Raw genomic sequence first — 16,418 nt, forward strand, 5'->3', positions numbered from 1 at the left:
TTTAAATCACCTCTCCTCCTTTTGACCCGGCTGCGTCACATGCTTTCCCACTAAACTGTGTTTTTTTTGACAGTCAAGATACTGCGAAATGCTAACAAAAGGTTGTGGGAAAAATGGGACAAAGTAGAGTCCAGAGATTTTCTCTTTTGTAGCCTAGAGGTGCAACAAAATTGTGAGGAAAATAAGATAGTCTTTCCCTTTCAGAAGGAAATGATATCATCAGTGAGACATCAGACTGAACGAGAAAAACTGTGTAAGGAAAATGGGGAAGGCACCTAACCTGATGAGGTTGGCTGCATCCAGAAAATACAGCCTAAATTTCCTCTGGGGTTAAAATTTCAGTTTACTTCTTACTCGCCCTACCCCTGTGTACCTATACAGCTGTGCACCTGCTGTTTCTGAACAGAAGGAAAGGAGAAATGACACCATAAGACAGTTTGCTTTTAATAAAACACTTCTGTTGTCATAACAAGAAAGTCTGTTCCAATGATATTTCCAAGTGTATTACAAAGCCACAGGGTTCACAACAAACATCAGGAAAAAAAAAAAAAGAATCAAGCATGATAATTGATTATTTTAAAATCAGATGAGGTATAATACCAATACCAGTAAAAATTTGAAGAAAAAAAATTAAATATCAGTAATTTTGCATGTGTTTGTGCTAAGAAATTCTGACTTTGTCCTACTTATAAAGCCACTTCAGATAAGGGTAGCCTACTTGCATCTTATTACTTTTCCAAAATGGCACAAAGAAAAAAAATAATTAAAAAAAAGAAAAGAAAAAGGACCAAATAGGAAATGGAATCTCTTTTCTCTTTCCTGGAAAATTAGTCCAAATGCAGGTAGAAGAAAAAAAGAAAAAAAAAAAAAAAAAGAAAAAAAAAAAGCACCTACCTAAGGAAGAATACCTGGATTCTAGAATTTCTTCTCTCACTCCAACAGTCTTACCTGCACCAGGTCTAAGGAAATAAATACAAGAAATTCCAGAGAAACTGTTGAATACAGAAACTTCAGAAATGATAACTACACATGGGAAATCCACGAAAGCTGACATTCTAAAATTACGTCAAACCGCACTGAACACCTACTATAAATATGATTTATCTCCTCATGCTAGGTTTTCTTCAAGAAGGCCATAGGAATAACCAAAGTTTTCTTCTTCAAAGCACTGAGTTCTAATTCCTGAAAGAACATCTAGGAAATAAATATATGTTTTGTGTATTGCTATAAAGTCTCTTTACCCTGCTAAGGTCACTTATGAGCAGCATTATCAGAAAAAGAAAAAAGATTTATTCTGATTTTTTAAAATAATTTCTCTACTAGATAAGTGTATTTTCACAGTAATCTGTTAATTTGTCAGTCCCAAGACAGTGTGAGATGCAAAAATCAATTTAAGATGGCTGGTGGATGCAACAAGAATGTGGATTGTACAGGACAAGGGGGCACGGACTCTAGGGCGAATAGTTTGGTATGAGTACATTCATCTAATTCTTTCTGTGCTTCAGGTAGTTCACAGATAACATCCACTGAAAATTCAAGGCATTTGTCTTCTTTATTCAAGTAATGGATCACAGCCAAGCCAGATGTTTTCATACATGACTGTTAAGATTATGGATTGTTTATGTTTTGACCCAAACTGTATTAAGTTGATTAATTGACACTTTTGAATCAGTAAACCAGACCCCCTTAAAAGTTCAGCCACAGACAATAAACATTTTAAATGTTCACTAACATTTTTTATTTTTTAAGGTTTTTTCCTACTTTGTTAATTAAAAATGAGATTTACCTTAAAGAAAGCAGTTTCTCAGAAAATTAGGAAATGATATTTAAATCAAATAGTTACATTTTTCTATAATTCCTGTGATAAATGGGCTAGGAAGTAATAAATTTCTAATCAAACATATTTGGCTGAACTGAGTAAATTAATTTACAACTTGCTTCCTCTAAATAAATTTAGAAATCCTGAACTGCTAAACATTTCTATCATAGTCGGGTAAGGAAAAAAAATGTTTTCCTTATGCAGAGATGTTTTTCAGACAGAAAAACAGAGGAAAAAATCTATCTGTCTCATATAAATTTAATTTCTTTGGGGACATTTAAGCCATACGTGTGGAAAACAAAGTTTGATACATTCATTTCCTTCCCATATTCTTCATCACAGACCCAATGTTAATGCCATAATAAATATGATACAGCAACAATTCCATATAGGTATCCAGGAAAGACCATTTTTCCCTCAAGCACCTGATACAAGCATTAGACTTGCATAAGGAGAATGCATATCTAATTGAAGCATCCATGTTCACTGCCAGGGAGTACTATTAGTCACCACAGTAAAAACAACCAGAGAAATTAAGGTCTGTATTAACACAGATAAGCTGTAGATCATCTCCAAAAGTCACTCATCCAGACTCTTCAGATCAGATTTTAGAGGGGCCTGAGGTTGTTGGTTTTCTGTGTTTTGTTTGTTTGTTTGTTTGTTTTTAACACCACCACCCCCTCCCCCCCAAAAAAAAGTCCCTAAATGGTGTGGGTCTGAAAGTACCCTGTAACTTTTAGTGCTCCTCAGTGCACTTTTGCAGAACCTCACGCTATTTACAACCCTGAGTAGGTACCTGCTTTACCACCACTATGCATAGAAAGGATGAAGTCCCATAAAATATCATTGCTCGTGTAAAGCAAACCAACCTTTACAAGAGCCAGCTAAGCTACACAGAATGCTGATAGGAGATGTGGTGTAAGTTCCACTACTCCCAAGGATTTAAGCATTGGTTCTGAAACAGGCTGTGAAACAACTGGTCTTTTTAAAGCACTGCACAATTGGATTTGCCTTCCATGTGGATGTGTAGGGTGAGGACCTTATGGTGGAAACACAGCCCTTCACCTCCCAGCTCACTCAGGTACCATTACCCTGGGGCTCCTTGCAAAGGGTGACCTGGGACGACCACTGTGCCTGCTGCTGCCAAGGGCAGCATTGCAAGATGCCCCAGCAGACACACTGATGGCCCACTCCAGCCACCACTGCCCCCCTGGCAGAGAGGCTGGGTGCCAGCAGATATCTGGGCACCACGGGCTGCGGGAGGCTGCGTATCTACAGTGCCAGCACCCAGGAGAGGGCAGGCTGCTGGGCTCAGACATGGACAATGACCAGTCACAACTCAGAGGCTGCTGGGCTTGCAGTTTATGAACGTGCTTGTAGGAGCTTGTCAAGGAAGCACAGCCCCAACAGCACCCTTGCTGTGAGAAGGATGGTTACTAATGATCTCCCTGCATTTGACACCACTCACACGTTTTGCCTCTTTTTCTCTCACCCAGAGTGTCTGAATTAGAGTCAGACTCTGTCCTTTGGTATACTAGGCTAAAACAAAGGAACTCCAGAGATGATGAGAAGTTACTCCAGGTGGTATTTGAGGGCTAATAGAGTAAAATTTGCTTCTGTGCCTGCAGCTACTGCTACTCGTCTGCTTAAGTAATAGAGCCTTAAACATTTAAGTGATGGATGTTAGTGCATGCCAGCTGCAAACCAACATAGCAAGCTGTAAACACATTTTACTTGTTTCTCTCTCTCTCTTTTTTCTTTCTTTTTTTTTTTTTTTTTAATGTGTTTTTTTTCTCAGCTGAGATCCTCTCGCCTCCCCAGCATTGTATCACACTGACATGAACAGGCCCAGCCAGGCAGGGTACAGAGGTACAGCCTAATATGACTCACAATGTTCAGCAAGTTTTAGTCATCAGGCTTATGGTGCAGCCACAGTGAGCACCCAGACTGCAGCATTTCACCCATTGCAAATTTCCTCAGCTATTCCTTCAGCTGGAAAAACCCCCTATTGTGTATCTGCAGGATTTTTTCATTAAGCCTGCTCATGTGCAAACACTTGTAAGTTTACATATCTTTCAGTAACAAGTGCAAGAGAAATGTGTTTCCAAAACAGTTAGATCTGAAAACTGAAGCTGCCACATTTGTGGAAGTGATTTGTTTTGGACTCAGGTATCTGCTTCCTCACGGGGCAGGACTTGAGCCATCAGAGCCATCCTGGCAAAGATCAATTTTCTGCCCTGTATTTGATGGGGTTGTTTTCCAGAGATCTGACTGATTTCTGTTTACACAAATTGCTTCATCACTAAAAAAACACATTAGGTATGCTTAAACCAGGAGCATGGGGAAACTTTGCTGTTTTGGATTGCAGCTGTGCACTTAAATGACATCTCCAACATACAATCACCCAGGCCCAGACTTGAGTCTGTCTGTTTTCCCCCATATGTGGTTGTTTAATGGATAAAATACCTTGAGGCCCTGAGCTCTGCAAGAGGCCCTGATTGCCCTGAACAGCCTCACCTGCGGCTCCTACCCACACACCCTCTGCCGTAGGCCTTGGGCACCATTTTAGCTCAGGCCTGGGCCCTCATCCCTCCCTTAGCTATAGGGCTGGTGGCATTGTCCCCTAGCTCTGCCTGTTTTCTATCTTTTGCTGTTCCTGGCTGGACCCTGGGCATGGTCCAACCCCTCTGCTTGTCTGAGGAGGCTGATGGGTACCGTTCTGACTCCTGGTGCTGCCTGCCACCTGTAGATGTGGGGGACAGTGCCATGGGTGAAGGCTCTCAGCTTCCTGGTGTCTTAGGAAGCAGCTGGCCCTTACTGCACCCTGGCAAAGACAAAGCTGGCAAAGGACCCTAGGGACAGGCTGTGAAGGGCTGCAGGTAGGTTTGCTTTGTAATTGTAGCACTGTCTGTGCTTGTCCATCCTTCAGAATAAGCTGTGTGAACCTTGGAGGCAAGACTTGTTTTTCTGGGTAGCCATACATCTAAACAAGTGGTATGCTAGAGTGCCCAAGGTCTGTGTTCAGATGAAATGATGACAGCAACATTCAAGCAAAATGGCTCAATTTCATTAAGCTAGCCCAACTAAACATCCATTAAAAGCATATTTTTTCATCTTAACAGAATCTTCCACAGATGCCCTTTACTGCTTTTATATACATTCTTCTTCATATATATCTTTCAACTTCTTCATATGTATCTTTCAACTGCTGACTTCCAAAATTAAAAAATGAAATCAATTTGTTGACAGGCTTAACTCCTGTGCAATTCCAGTGGTTCCTATCCACTTTGCTCTCTGCTTAAACTCTGAATTGCTTGTGGTATGATAGGTTAGTTAAGTGTCGAGGTATCTGATGCTTAACCACTCTCTCAATGGGATCCCAAAGTATAACAAAATTAATTCTAGTGCATCATCAGTGGCATTTATGATTTCCCCTTCCTACATCTGCTCTTGAAGCTTTTCATAGCTCTCTGCCCTGAAAGCTTCTGACTATCTGTAAATAAGGCTGGTAGCCTAGCAACACTGAGTGAATGCATTTCCCTTGCTGAATAACACTGGGCATAATCAGATCAGCTTGTTATGCTATCTGCAGCATTAACACTGTAAGTTGGAGACAATTACAAATATTTTACGTACATGGACATTGTTTTGAACTGGAAAATTGTTTCCGATCCATCAAAGACCCATAAAGTGAATTAAAAATGCTCTGTTTAGTAGCAATTAAGACAGCTCCAGAACCAGATAAAATAGTCAAATTGAATAACCTGACCCCTCAAGGAGACAGGAGACCATCTTTGAATGCTTGTACTAACCAGCACAGGCAAGAAGATAATTTGATGCTACCATAGATATCTGGCATACAGAAAACTGCATTATAGCACATAGAAATGACATTATTCTCCTAGGCAGGGAACAAGTCCATGTCATAAAAATTGAGCAAGCACCTCCAAAAACAGTCCATAGCATGGTCTCTAGTCCATACGATTGCCTTGCTCTGAAGGGAAAACTTGCACTGTCAAATTGCATTTAATGCAACATATTTCATGGGTGGAAGCAATGCATGTCTTCTCCCTACTGTCATCCTTACATGCGAGGAGCACTACTGACTCTGAAGGATATTGTCTCTTGCTCTTTCCATGCCTTGCAGTGTTATACACCCTATTGTGAAGAAGGATGTCATAAGTGGTCTTTGGTCCCTGCATAATCAAAAATGTTAGAGCATGAAAAGCTTATTTTTATACCAAAATGATGTCAAAACAAATTCTTCAATTTCTAGTGATCTATACAGACTTGCCATCTTCTTGAAGACTATTTTATTTGAGCAGAACTTTACATTTTCCAGCTGCTACATGTCTTCACTTCAGTACAAGGAAATCTTTCTTCTGCATCTTTAGTTGACCTTTTTAGTCTAAACAAGTTTGATTATGCTGGAACCATTTATTCATTGCCCAATGTTATCACAAGACAGAGTTTGTGATTCCAAGCACAAAATAGCTCTGGTTTTTTTCCTGTTCTCCCCTTCTATCACTGATTAGCTCAGACATTAGCAGATAGCATGAAATCTGTTTTTATTTAGATTTTATAATCTTGAGTACGTTTTTTTCATTGGCAGGAAAGATACCTAACTCTGAAATAAAAGTAAGCAAGTGGATGAACCAGAGAAACTAAATCCCTTTCTGATAAGGTTCAAATAGAGAATTCATTCTGGTATTTTGAAAGATTATTTATCCTGATAAATAATTTCATGCAGCTTCGAATATGAAATTTTATTTCATATTGATATAAATATTGCTGAATCAAAATAACCTTTTTTCGTATTCAGTTCTAAGTAGCATATATTGCTGAAACCTTGCACAGAATGTGATTTACAGCCACAGTAAGAGTTTGGTTTGGTCTTTGCCACAAGTTTAAAGCACTTGTAACTGCTTTCTTAACTTGGTACGCAGCCCAGCATGAATGGAACTGAAGATCATAGGTCTGTAAGACAACTGCATTTATTTCCTGATACCTCGCTCCAGGAGCTAACACTGTCTGCTGTAAGTAATTGTACTTGCCATCCCTTTTTCTCACAAGGTGGCGAAGCTTTTTCTGCTCAGTAAAATCACTGCTTGCCACCCAGAGACAGACCTAAGAATCACGGATGTGTATGGTCTGAGGTTGTTGCAACCTGGAAGCTAAAATGTGATCCTGTTACCTTGGATGAAATGGTTATTTGGAAGCAATTTCACAGAAACCCTAGGAGGTCTATCTGCCTGTTTCTCCCATTAGCACTGCAACCTGTTTTGCACCACAGTTCCAAGCACCTCTGAATGTTTACTTCTCTTGCTGTCAACCACCGCTTACCTAATAACTGATGAGAGACCTAAGCAGGGTTATTAGGGGAGGGCTGCAGACAGGCAACTCCTAATCAAAAGAAGATGCCTCTGACTTTGGGGGGATAAAAAAGGGGATGGAGGAGGGCACAAGGATGAGATCAAAAGTAATGACTTGATGTAGCTGGAGGATTAGAAATGGTAGGTGATGGTGAGACTCTAGCAAGCAAAAGGATTTGAGCAGTAAGGGAGAGTGGAATCCAGCAAAATGGAGGATGAAGGACAGAACTGTAATGCAAGAGGAATAAGATGTAACAAGACTTAGAGCAATAACATGGAAAGTGACAGAATAGCAATATATTAACATCTGAGTGGAAGATAATTGAAGACTGGAGTTGCAAAGATGTGTAAATGCTGTGAGTGGGAGGAAAAACAAGAAAAAGCTATATTTTTGATATATGTTCTGACTGCAAAGGTAGAATGCCATCACACCTACCACACCATCTCTGATTTGCTTCTGAGATTCACAGTGAAGATTTCTCTTAATCATCTTAAATATCCCCTTAAAAACATTCAATTTTCACTACAGATAAGCTTTTCTTGGTTTCTGTTTCTATGCCGGTTTCTTAAGCAGGGAAGAGCTATCACCCCTAATGAGATTCTCTCCTTCCCTTCTCTGTGGAGAGATGTGGCTGCTCATAATGAGCTAGAAGACTTGGCTGGAGGAGGAAGAAAAAAAGTAGTGTGGTACCAGATTCTTTCAGGAAAATATTACTGAGCTAAATAAAGAATGACCTAATCAAGGTCTTTATTGTGGACAGACTGAATAATTGTAGAAAACTGAAGCCTGTTCCCCAGCCCACCTGGATGCAGTATTTCACATGGTCATAATTAGCTGCCTATTGTTCATTAAAATCTCAAACATAGTGTAATACATTATAAAAAATATCTATTTGCTTATTCAAAGAAAGTGTGTGTACTTGATAGGGAAACACTGAGCACAGATCTGCAGCTACACAGCCTGCTTACATAGAGGTTTGCTGAGACCTTCACAGGACTGTCTAAAGCTGTAACCCTTCCAGCTGAAGGGGGACTGAGAAGCACCGTAATGAATGATCGAGTACTCTGCTGCTTTCTGACCCCCTAGCCCCTCCTTGTATCTGCAAACATTCATTATTTTCTGGAAAGTCCTTCGGAAGCACGTCTCTTCCTCGGTGCTGCAGTGCCCTCCAGTGCTCAGAGAACATGCTGTGGCTGCCATTGCCAGGAATCCAGAAGATACATGACACCATTTTATATCTTGTAACAAGACTGAATTCTTCATGATACTTCAGATCAAACACGACGTTGGTTTCCTAAGCATAAAGAAAATGCAGCAGCTCTATCTATCTACCTCTTCCTGGTGTTGCAGTCACTGTGATCCAGCCACAGTAACTACCCTCAGAAATACTGTGTTCGGTTTTGTGCCCATCACTTCCAGGAGGATATCGAGTTGCTCCAATGTGTGCAGAGAAGAGCAACGAAGCTGGTGAAGGGACTAGAGAACACGATGTGAGAAGAGACTGAGGGAACTGAGGTGGTTTCACGTGGAGAAGAGGGCTGATGGAAGGCCACATCAACTTCCTGAGGAGGGTGTCAGTATTTTTCCTCAGGTGGCAGCTGATAGGAAAGGAGGAAATGGTCTCAAGTTGGACCAAGTAAGGTTTAGATTGGGTATTAGTAAGAATTTCTTCACAGAGAGGGTGGTCTTTTCCAACCTAGCTGATTCTATGACAACTTCCTTCTCATTAGATACCTGCTCTAGAAGCTGCAGGACACCAGGCCTGAATCCACCTGCACTGCAGCCACAAAATAAGGCAGCTGTTCTCTGCCTAGTGCATGTGGTTTGTCTCGATGACCTGGAGCATATGCCTTTCCTTCAGCGCCACGACCAGCACTACCACCCACCAGCTTGCAATGGATTTTCTTTTCCAGGCCATCTCTTTTAATGCTTGAAATACTTTCCACCATAAAGAAAGCTGAGGTGACTTATTGTTATGCAAGTGATGCATTCCAAAAGAGGTTAAAATGCTCTTCTACCAAAAGTACTAACAGTGGTATACACACTGTAGTTCAAGGATGATGTTCAGAGTAGTTTTTTCCCAAACTTGAAGTTGCAGGTTATTTTAATGAAAAATCCTGATTAAGGATGAGTTAGCAAGGCAGAGTGCAAGCTTGTATCCTGTTACTTATATGCTTACATATTTCTAGTGCAGAGATTTGATAAATTCCAGCACAAGTGCTTTCCTAAAAACAAGTGGGAGAATCTGTACTTCCAGAGCAACTCAAAATAGATGCCTGGATAGGTTATGTAAGAGTTGATCACAAAAAAAAAAAAAAAGTATATTCCAATAAATTAAGTTTAACAGGGTGAATCAGCTACGCATTCTGTGTATTTTTCAGTCAAGATGACATCTGAGAAATTGCCAGGTGGCCTAAATGTTATATATCATGATATAACGATGTCCCTCCCACTTTTTTTCATTTTCTTCCAGATGCGAAGTGTCTGACCAGCACAAAACCAATGAACTTCGGGTTAATACAGCCACGTGCAGATCAAATATGCAGCTTTCTGCTGTGTGAGGTGAGTCAAATAAGAAACAGGAAAAGATGGGGTGGCAGAGAGAGAAGTATGCACAAGGACATAACTAGAAGAAAGGAGGTCAGAGATGAAAATGAGTATGTATACTCATGGGAGCGGTAAAGGATAAGGGAGGCTATTAAGTGCTTTGCATTGTGAAACTACAATCTTCAATCTTCCTCTGCATTTTGTATTTGCAATAGTATTTTGTAATATTATGACCAAATAATAGGGGTCAAGTAAAAGTCTTGCAGGGAAAGATTTAAAAATTACTTTCCTCTCTGCAATTGTACCAGAAATTGAAAGCAAAAATGTGAAGTTGAGTATCACTATTGGTCACCAGACCAGTACTGATAGGTTTGGGGACTAAGACTGTTTTCCCCAGCATTTGAGTGATTCTTATCCTAAGAAGTAGCTGTGCTTTCAAGGCACATTTTTTCAGCAGACTTAAATACCCTAAAGAGAGCCTAACATAAAGGGGCATGTTGGTGTTCACAGCTGATTAGGACCAGATGCTTGAGATTTGTAATGGACTATATTTAGCAAGTAATTATGCTAGGCAGACCCAAAACTTATAAATCAAGAAGAAAAAAAAATGCATAGTCTGACCTCTAATTTGGGTTAGCACCTGGGTTATCCCCCAGTCTCCAAAACATCTTCTCCTGTTAAGTGGCCTCATCTGGGTGCTGGGAGCTTGCATCAGGGCTGAGTTGTTAAGATTCTTTATATGGAGATATGTGATTTTGACAGAGCTGATGGGTGTTTACAGGAGAATGCTCTCTGGCTAGAGTTTTAAAATACCATTCACGTGGCTTTGCCTGTACCAAATCTGCGAAGCAGTAAGGTTCCTGGTCAACTTAAAATAAAGTCTGCTCTGATCCAGACTTTCAAGGACAGTTTCAATTATGTTGCAGACCAAGCCCTGGCTCAACATGGCTGGTGAGGCACAAATAAAAGCTGAAAAAGTGTCAGTAGGAAAGACTGTTCCCCAAATGCAGATTTTCTTCAAATCTTAATTGAGCTTGAATAGCAATATAAAGGGTATGCTTATTCTGTTAGTAGCATATTGTATAGGTAAATTCCACAGGCACTCTCATTTTCTTGCTGCAAGCATCCTTGTCAAGTACTTTGTCCCAGGATGCATGTTGAAGGATCGGTTCTGAATTGTTATGGTAATCACATACATACCTGGGCACCATTGTACTGACAGATTGTTGTGCTCACTTCATAATCATCGAATTTAAACTAAAGTTACTTTAGTGACTCTTCTGACATAGTAATACCAAATTATCAATCATTTTATTGGATACTAAAAATACTTTGCAGAAAAATTCTTAGTCCAAATATTTTAGTTTTACACGGTTGAGATGAAGTGTATTGTTACATTTATAGTCTTCAGATTAGTTGCCAATAGCAAGAACATTTTATACAAAACTTGAGTCTGGAAGGGTTTAAGATTTATAATTCCACTTTTTTATAATGGGAATTAAAACTTGTGGGTATAGTCTGGTCTTCTACTGTAGCAGGAAAGCTGTTACTATCACAGTAACTGAAAAAATATATTCACTGGACTCTTGTGCAAAGATAGACAAATGCTTCTAAAAATTAGGCTAGCTATCTTACCTAACAAATATTTTTTTTTATTTAATGTTTCGCTAAGCATCTTCACTGTATCTTTTTAGCTAGGGACCTGAGTCAAAAATTATTCTAGATGTAAAAGGGGCTCTCTTCCATATAGTGGTCCGTTCTTACTTTCCAAAAATAGATGTTGATACATGTTCAAAAAGAACTTGATAGCTGCCAAATACTTAAATGGTTATATAGTGGGAAAGGTGTCAGGCATTTTCCATCCCCAAAAGTTTTGGTGTGACTGGATGGCTTGTACTCAGTCAACAGGCAGAGACAGTACACTGCAGAGCAGAATGTGAGGGACATACCCCGAGTTTTATGAACAAAACTAATCACAGTAGGTGAACTTAAAATTTAAAAATGTCTTTTGACAAGACAGCCTCATTTCAGTTTAACTAGTAGGCTGTATATTTGGTGTTTGCTATTTGCATGTCCCCCAAATCTTGGGATGCTCCCAAATAACATTTTTTTTCCAATAGCTCTGTTTAAAATAACCAAAAAAAAAAAAAACTGCATTCTAACATCCCTTTCCAGTCCACACTAAATGGTATTTCTTAGCGCACTGAAATAAACTAAAACTCAACATTAGGGTCCTGCAGTTACCACTTTCAAAGGACCTGCTGTGACAACAAGTAAGCTCCTGAATTTATTTAAAGCATCATTTAGTTAATCTTCCTCTGCAGAGTCTGCTGCAGAATAACGTACATATATGTCCTTAGTTTATCTTCTAAAGCAATTCGTCAGCTAAAATGGTCATTTTTACAGATGGAAGCAAAAATAAAGACACTAGGTGGCAGCAAACATCTTAAAACTGAGTTCTGTCTGTAGTCTGTCCCACATTTGACAGATGTAGGTAGGCGTCCGTGTGCTAAGTGCCTGTGGGGACTTCTTCCATGGTTCAGCGGCCTAACCAAAAAAGCCCGTGTTTTCTCAAGCTCATGAAATACAAATTTAAAGTGGGTTATTTGCTGCTACTACTTTCTGGATGGAAATATGAAATTCTCTTCCATCCCCACCCTATTTCCTCCCTATCATATACCTATACTTAATTTTGTGTAAATTATATATAACTGAGTAGGACTGAGTTCAAATGTTATCTCTTGACAGACTAAGCTGTAAACAGATGTGGTGACTTGTGCTACTTGCCTGGTTGATGTCTGTTTCACATTCAGTATCAGCTCACACTGTTCAGTATCATCACATTTGCATAGCACCCTATTTTCCCAACTGCAGCAGATTTAGGCACACTGAGTAAACACAGGCATTTTTCCAGAAATTTTTATCCGTCACTGCAGGTTTTCTGGTCAAGATGATTTCTAGTGCTTTATCAAAATGCTCCTATTTCAAGGTAACAAATACTACTTAAGCTACTGAAGAGGGAGTTAACCATAGACTTCCTACAGATTCTGGGAAGCCAGATGTTTCCTAAAGATTTGTTTTTTCTTTATTAGGAAAAAATGGATAATATAGGTTTTGTATGGGCCTTTGTAAAGTATTCTTTCATTGAACTGATTCATTAGGCAAACTTCTCAGAGGCTATTTTTATGTATATGCAGCTGTAAACTAAGGACATGCAAGGTACAGGAGTGACTGTTTGCAGACCTTGAAATGTTTGAAGACTTTGCTTGCTTCACGAGGATGGAATTTGTGTATTAGCGTAGAGGCAGATATTGAAACAGCACTGAAAGATAATCCAAACTCAGTTCCACAGAGAGCTTTTAAATCTGTATGTACTCACTTCAGAGTTGGAACACAGATTCCTGCAGCCTACTGCACTACTATACTGCTCAAGTGTATGCAGAAAAGTGTTCAGGCGCAGCTTTCACCACTGAAGACAGGTGAATCCATGGAATATCAAATCTTGTGTCTAGGTGATTCTTATTTCATGAGTTTTATGTTAATTGCCTTCTTAATAGGTATAAATGGACAGTCTTTAGCTTACATAGTCTAAAGAAAGTGTAGGCCTATGAAATGGGCAGAAAGGGTGTACAGCAGGAGTAAGACCTGAGCCAGGAGGCTGGGTATGAGCCCAGTGGCTTGTTTTCCTGCTCCACAGGAGCATCATCCATGTTTCTGGCAGCTGAGACTTCAGCTTTTCATTGCTCAGCTCAATTCTGTTGGGAGCCTTTTCTCCTCTTCAGTTTTATTTCCCAAACTTTTTTTAGCTTTCCAATATCATATTTTTTCATGGGTCTTTTTTCTGCTCCTTAACACTGCTCCCTTTTGGGTTAATCTTTCCCTCGTTCCAGTTATTTGACCTACTGCTTCTCTAACAATACAAAGCATTTTCTATCATTTTTCTTTCCTCCTCACTGGGATCTTATCCTGAAATATTCCCTTTTCCATGAAAAGAGGAGCACTTCATGAAAAGGGACTAGGGGGTGGTGTTTAAAAAAGTCTAGTTAAATTATTTTGTTGAAATTACCAAAGCTCTTAACCTCCAAAGAAACAAGACAATGTTTCATGTTATGTTATGACTTAATCTAGGCCTTGGGAATAGCTCTCAAGGAGCATGATGTCAAACATTTGTTAAACGTTTGAACAGTTACTTTGGGTCTAAATTCAGAGGCAATATCAATCAATGCAGTATACAACTTTTCAGCCCTTTTCTGCAAGTCTGTTTTTTCTGGAATTGCTGTTCTGGAAGAAATACTAGTCAGCTGCAGCAAATCAAAAATATTTTGTCAGACTATGCAATTAAGTATCATTTCTATTATCCTGTAAATATGTATATAGAGTAACACCCGTTAGTAGACTGTATGCTTTCTTATAGCTGCAGTTCTTCCAATGTACCAATTTAGCTTACAGAAGTAGTTTATGATGCACTGAAGTCATAAATTACAAACTCTTTACATGGTTTGTTAACCATTATGAATGAACTTTATAGGGTCTGTGAAAGGAAAAATCCATTTCATGTTCAGCATTACCAACCAAAGATGTTTTTCTCCTCTGGTTAAGAGGAAAAAAGTAGCAATAATAAAAAAGACAACCTTGATTTTATCTGAATGTAGTGAAAGGTTGGAAACTGTTTGCCAAGTTAAGCTTGTTCCCTTACAAGGAAATGCGGTTTTGGGAACAAATAGCATTCCAATCTTTTCCCCAGTGGGCATTATGCCATTGTACTTACAGACATTGTGTCATGGAAATGTGCAAGAAGGCCTGAAACAGCTAAGAAATGCATTGCCTAGTTCTGTATTTTCTACTACTTAGAAGCTACTGTCTAATCTTTACAACAGAAAAGGAGGCAAGCTGAGGCTTATGAGTTACTTGTTTTTCTGTTCAATTGACTTGATATGAAAAGCCATCTTATAACTTTCTGAAACAGCTAATAAATGCAAAATATGTTCTTGTTGAAATATTTTAACATTGATAGGATTTTTAAGCAGTTACTTCTGTAGGTGGCTTCCATGGTCAGAGTTGAACTTTTTAGCATGAACAGGGAAATCCTTCCAAATTAAAAAACAAATCTTTTTTGCTACAATATATAATGAAAATATTTTTAGATAGAATTTTAAAGAGACTTCTCTTTTAACACTCCCTGCTTTTAAAATACCCTTGAGAAACTAATAGCAGCTGCTCATTGTTTCTGACTTTTAAGGTAACTGTCTTATTAGTGAGGTATATCTGTAATTAAAAGGGTTTTACAGTTACTACTGCTCTTAAATGAGTCTTTCATAGAAAAATACTTTTATAAATGTATGATTTCTGCTTGGGGACCTTTTTCTTCTGTGATACTACCCAGTAGAAACATTTTTTTGAGTCCACGTGAGCGTTTTGGAAGTTCATTGTTTTCGTTGGGCAGGATAGTTCTTTTAATGAAATACAAAATCCTTTATAGTCCTCTAACTTTTAGCAAGCAACAGAGAACATTAGTTCAAGTTTAGATCTTAAATTCTTTTTTCAGATTACTTCTCAGCAATGAACTGTTCCCTGCCTTTTCAAGAGTGCTCCTCTTTGCTTTTCCACTTGGGAAACAAATTTCCACATAAACAGGGTATTCCTAATGTCAGTATTCTCTCTGTCTTGCTTACAGATACATTGGAGATAAGGTCAAGAGTACTGGCTCACAGATAACTCCCATAACACTCTTGTGCCACTTTCAGTGGAAGCATCCCTATTTTCCAAGGCATGAAAGCCCACATCAGGAAGAAATTCTGTTCTGAAGTGTACTTGAGACTTCAGGATTCTTGGTACCAAAGGAGTATCACTCAGTGATATGTAAGTGAACGAAGAGGGTAGATTTGGTGAATTTTATGACATACAGTTTGTTACCAAGGCAACTGTAAGAATACATCAAATAAGCTTTGAGCAATGTTTGAGAACCCTCAGAGGCATATATTTTTATTGCTTCAGGAAAGGATGATCTGTGCAAATATTACATTCCTATAATCACATCGCATATTGCATTAAAGTTGAACTTATCTATGCATTCTATATGATAAATCAACAGTGCAATGCATGGTGATCCAAATGTGCAAACACGAGCACACAGCTTTAGCAAGTATTTGACCCTTCTCAAACAGGACTTCATACTGGCTATTGGAAAAAATTAAAGCACAAGCAGGAAATCACTGTACCTTCTCCACTACAAAATGTGCACAAACAGTATTTCACTGATAAGATACACATTAATTTATTTTTTAATTATACTATCAAAGTCCTTGCACGTTTTTCCTATTAATCCATATTTAAATGTGGATATGAGCTTGCCAATTCTTTAAAGTTTTGCCAAGAACAAAACAAGAATAGATGAAAGCTCACAAAATCCCATGGTTAAAGTTTACATTTTCAGTGCCCTGCTTTATGTGGCATTCAGAGCCTTTGCATGCTCAAGAGAAGAAGTGATGCTGGTGGACACTTCAATTGTCAGTACTATTTTGGGTTCAACTCTTGTAATGACTTGCAATTATAGCACAGCTTCCTTAGGAGGGATGCGAATGAATGTTTCCTTTTCCGTAAGCTTAATATTCTCTTCAACATCATGGCATTTTTGTATATATTAAGACCAGTATTTTTAACTATTAGAGACATTCAGAAG

The 16,418-nt window shown here is 38.9% G+C and overlaps 1 long non-coding RNA gene across 1 annotated transcript; it reads left to right on the top strand.

The window, feature by feature from the left end:
- Window positions 1–4,578: 4,578 nt before the first annotated feature.
- LOC106032372 (uncharacterized) lies at window positions 4,579–15,861 on the top strand. Its single transcript, XR_001204816.3, has 3 exons — window positions 4,579–4,698; window positions 9,666–9,754; window positions 15,414–15,861. It is a non-coding gene; the product is annotated as an uncharacterized lncRNA (long non-coding RNA).
- The last annotated feature ends 557 nt before the right edge of the window (window positions 15,862–16,418 follow it).

The sequence above is a fragment of the Anser cygnoides genome, chromosome 4 (assembly GCF_040182565.1).
Source record: "Anser cygnoides isolate HZ-2024a breed goose chromosome 4, Taihu_goose_T2T_genome, whole genome shotgun sequence".
Lineage (NCBI taxonomy): Eukaryota > Metazoa > Chordata > Aves > Anseriformes > Anatidae > Anser > Anser cygnoides.